The 4,740-nt window shown below is 44.7% G+C and overlaps 1 pseudogene; it reads left to right on the forward strand.

Annotated features, from left to right (window-relative positions):
• Positions 1-2,317: 2,317 nt before the first annotated feature.
• On the forward strand, positions 2,318-4,280 carry LOC103264603 (annotated as a pseudogene).
• Positions 4,281-4,740: the final 460 nt, after the last annotated feature.

Raw genomic sequence — 4,740 nt, forward strand, 5'->3', positions numbered from 1 at the left:
GCCTTCCAAGTAGCTGGAACTACAGGTGCGCGCTACCATGCCTGGCTAATTTTTGATTTAATGTAGAGATGAGGTCTTACCAAGTTGCCCAGGCGGGTCTCGAACCTGCGGGCTCAGGCAATCCACTCACCTCAGCCTCCCAAAGGTGTGGGATTACAGGCTGAGCCACCGAGCCCGGTTGCAAGTTTTTTTAATGCTTGAATTTTTACATTTGGTTTTTAAAAATCCATTTGACATTTATTTTCATAAACAGAGACATTTTATTTTCTTCCAGTAGCTAACCACTTGTGCCAGCAACACTTACTTAATAACCCATCCTTTTACCACTGAACTGAAATACTTCTGAAATACTCAGTGGATTCTGAACTTCATTCCTAGGATTTGAAAAGTGTTTATTTTTTCACTATGAAATATAACACATATAGAAAATCACAAAAATATGTACAGTTTAACACATAATTGATAGCAGATATTCATGTAATCATTCCCAGATCAAGAAACAGAATATTGCCAGCACCTGGTCCTCCCATTCTCTTTCCTCCCCTTCCCACCCACTAGAGGTAACCACGATTTTGATTTTTGAGGTAACCATTTCCTTGTTTTTCTTTATCATTTTCATACCTATGTACGTATCCCTAAAAAATATTTCTATTTTCCTATTTCAAACTTTGCACAAATGAAATAATTCTGTATGCACTCTTCTGTATCTCTTCCACCCAACCTCATGTCCCCCCACTCTTCTGCATCTTGCATCTTTGCTCCATATTAAGTTTGTAAGATTCATCTGCATTTTTGCTTGTAGCCATAATTTGCTCATTTATAGATAGCATTCCACTGAGTTTATTTACTCAATTATTTCCTGTTTTAGTATTACCAGATAATGCTGCTGTGAACATTCTTCTTGAGTGTTGTAATGTACTCGCGCAGACCCTTCTCTAGATACGTACCCAGTGGCAGGCTTTTGGGTCAGAGGCTATGCGTAACTGCAGCTTTCGTAGATACCACCTGTTTTCCAAAGCGATTATACAACTTACCCTCCTACTCACAGGGTCTGGCAGTTTCCACAGTGTCACATCCTCACCAACTCTTGGTAAGTTTAGATTTTTAACATTTTTTGTCAATCTGGTAGGTAGGCTACAAATAATTTGTTGTGATTTAAATTTGCATACCCAATTTATTCATGAAGTTGACCCTATTTTTGTGTGCTTATTGGCTTTTTTTTTTTAGTCGGAGTCTCACTCTGTTGCCCAGGCTAGAGTGCAGTGGCATGCTCATGGCCACCACGGCCTTGAACTGCTGGGCTCAGGTGATCCTTCTGCCTCAGCCTTCCAAGTAGCTGGAACCACAGGCATGTGCCACCATGCCCAGGTGATTTTTTGATTTATTGTAGAGATGAGGTCTTGCCATGTTGCCGAGGCTGGTCTCAAACCCCTGAGCTCAGGTAATCCTCTCACCTCTACCTCCCAAAGTATTGGGATTATAGGTGTGAGCCACCATGCCCAGTGGTTTGTGGGCTATTTCTAATCTATCTTTCTTTCTTTCTTTCTTTCTTTCTTTCTTTCTTTCTTTCTTTCTTTCTTTCTTTCATGCTTTTTCAAATCCATTGTCCATTTTTCCGTTGGGTTTTTCCTTTACCATATTCATTTGTAGGAGTTTTGAATACAAGTCACATGTCAGTCATGCGTGTTACAAGTATCTTCTACTCTGGGACTTGTCTTTTCACTTTTCTGTGTCTTTTTTTTAGTGTTGGGGTCTCTGTCACCCAAGCTGGAGTGCAGTGGTAGGATTACCATGATCATGGCTCAGAGCATCCTCAATCTCTGGGCTTGGGAGATCCTTCCACCTCAGCATTGTTAGTAACTGGGATTATAGGTGCTGCCACCATGCCTGGCTAATTTTTTAATTTTTTTTTTGTAGAGACAAGGTTTTGCTATGCTGCCCAGGCTAGCCTCAAAGTCCAAGGCTCAAGCAATCCTCACACCTCTGCCTTCCAAAGTACTGGAATTACAGGTATAAGCCATTGCGCCTGGCCTTCCTGTGTTTTGATAAACAAATAATGTAGCTGAATTTACCACTTTTTCCCTTTATGGTTTATGCATTTTTTATATCTTGTTTAAGATTTTTTTTTTATACTCTGAGTTCCTGAAGATACTCTTTACTGTCATTGAAAAACTTTGTAATTTTCTTTTTCACATTCGGGTCTTTAATTCATCTAATTTGTATATGGTGGAACAGGGGGTACAATTTCATTTTTTCTTCTATGGGTAGCTAGTTGGCTCACAAACATTTATTGAAAAGCCAAGAGGAAGGAGAGAAAATGGCATCCATGGATTATAGTACCTACAGCCAAGCTGCAGCTCAGCAGGGCTACAGTGCCTACACCGCCCAGCCCACTCAAGGATATGCACAGACCACCCAGGCATATGGGCAGCAAAGCTTTGGAACCTATGGACAGCCCGCTGGTATCAGCTATACCCAGCTCAGACCACTGTAACCTATGGGCAGACCGCCTATGTAACTTCTTATGAACAACCTCCCACTGGTTATACTACTCCAACTGTCCCCCAGGCATACAGCCAGCCTGTCCAGGGATATGACACTGGTGCTTATGATACCACCACTGCTACAGTCACCACCATCCAGGCCACCTATGCAGCTCAGTCTGCATATGGCACTCAGCCTGCTTACCCAGCCTATGGACAGCAGCCAGCAGCCACTGCACCTACAAGACCGCAGAATAGTAACAAATCCTCTGAGACTAATCAACCTCAATCTAGCATGGGGGGTTACAACCATCCCAGCCTAGGGTACGGGCAGAGTAACTACAGTTATCCCCAGGTACCTGGGAGCTACCCCATGCAGCCAGTCACTGCACCCCCATCCTATCCTCCTACCAGCTATTCCTCTACACAACCAATAGTTATGATCAGAGCATAACTAGTTACTCTCAGCAGAACACCTATGGGCAACCGAGCAGCTATGGACAGCAGAGTAGCTGTGGTCAACAAAGCAGCTATGGGCAGCAGCCTCCCACTAGTTACCACCCCCCCAAACTGGATCCTACAGTCAGGCTCCAAGTCAATATAGCCAACAGAGCAGCAGCTATGGGCAGCAAAGTTCATTCTGACAGAACCACCCCAGTAGCATGGGTGTTTATGGTTAGGAGTCTGGAGGATTTTCTGGACCAGGAGAGAACTAGAGCATGAGTGACCCTGATATCCAGGGCAGGGGAAGAGGGGGATTTGATCGTGGAGGCATGAGCAGAGGTGGGCAGGGAGGAGGATGCAGTGGAATGGGCAATGCTGGAGAGAGAGGTGGTTTCAATAAGCCTGGTGGATCCGTGGATGAAGGACCAGATCTTGATCTAGACCCACCTGTAGATTCAGATGAAGATTCTGACAACAGTACGATTTTTGTGCAAGGGTTAAATGACAGTGTGACTCTAGATGATCTGGCAGACTTCTTTAAGCAGCGTGGGGCTGTTAAGATGAACAAGAGAACTGGGCAACCCATGATTCACATCTACCTGGACAAAGAAACAGGAAAGCCCAAAGGTGTTGTCACAGTGTCCTATGAAGACCCACTGACTGCCAAGGCTGCTGTGGAGTGGTTTGACGGGAAAGATTTTCAAGGGAGCAGACTTAAATTTCTTTTGCTCAGAAGAAGCCTCCAATGAACAGCATGAGGGGTGGTATGCCACCGTATGAGGGCAGAGGAATGCCCCCACTACTCCATGGAGGTCCAGGGGGCCCAGGCGGTCCTGGGGGACCCATGGATCGCATGGGAGGCTTTGGAGAAGACAGAGGAGGTTTCCCTCCAAGAGGGCCCCAGGGCACCTGAGGAAATCCTTCTGGAGGAAGCAATGTCCAACACTGGGCTGGAGACTGGCAATGTTCCAATCCGGGTTGTGGAAACCAGAACTTCACCTGGAGAACAGAATGCAACCAGTGTAAGGCCCCAAAGCCTGAAGGCTTCCTCCCACTGCCCTTCCCACCCCCGGGGAAGAGGTGGGCCTGGTGGCATACGGGAAGGAAGAGGCCTCATGTACTATGGAGGTCCCGGTGGAATGTTCAGAGGTGGCTGTGGTGGAAACAGAGGTGGCTTCCGAGGTGGCTGGGGCATGAACCGAGGTGACTTCGGTGGAGGAAGACGAGGTGATCCTGGAGGGACCCCCTGGACCTTTGATGGAACAAATGGGAGGAAGAAGAGGCAGACGTGGAAGACCTGGGAAAATGGATAAAGGCGAGCACCGTCAGGAGTACAGAGATCAGCCCTACTAGATGCAGAGACCCACAGAACTGCATTGACTACCAGATTTATTTTTAAACTAGAAAATGTTTTAAATTTATAATTCCCTATTTATAATGTTGGCCACAACATTATGATTGATCCTTATCTGCACTTTAGTATTTTTCACTATTTGTGAAGAAACATTAAAACAAGTTAAATGGTAGTGTGCCGAGTTTTTTTTCCCCTTCTTTTAAAGATGGTTGTTTAACTAAGACTTAACCATGAGATCCCCTTGTGAGCATGGTCAGTATCATTGTGAAGAACCAAGAGGGCCTCTAACTGTAACAATGTTTATGGTTGTGATTTTTAAAAAAGTAAAATTCCAAATGTTTATAAACAAACAAAAAAAGAAAAGTCAATGCTTTTCCATGATTTGTAGTACCACCTCCCTTATATGCCTGGTATCCAGATGTGGTTGGCTGTTTTCAAGCTCTTTGTTCTCTTGTAGTT

Source organism: Carlito syrichta, unplaced genomic scaffold (genome assembly GCF_000164805.1).
Source record: "Carlito syrichta isolate Samal-C Ts95f unplaced genomic scaffold, Tarsius_syrichta-2.0.1 Scaffold305686, whole genome shotgun sequence".
Lineage (NCBI taxonomy): Eukaryota > Metazoa > Chordata > Mammalia > Primates > Tarsiidae > Carlito > Carlito syrichta.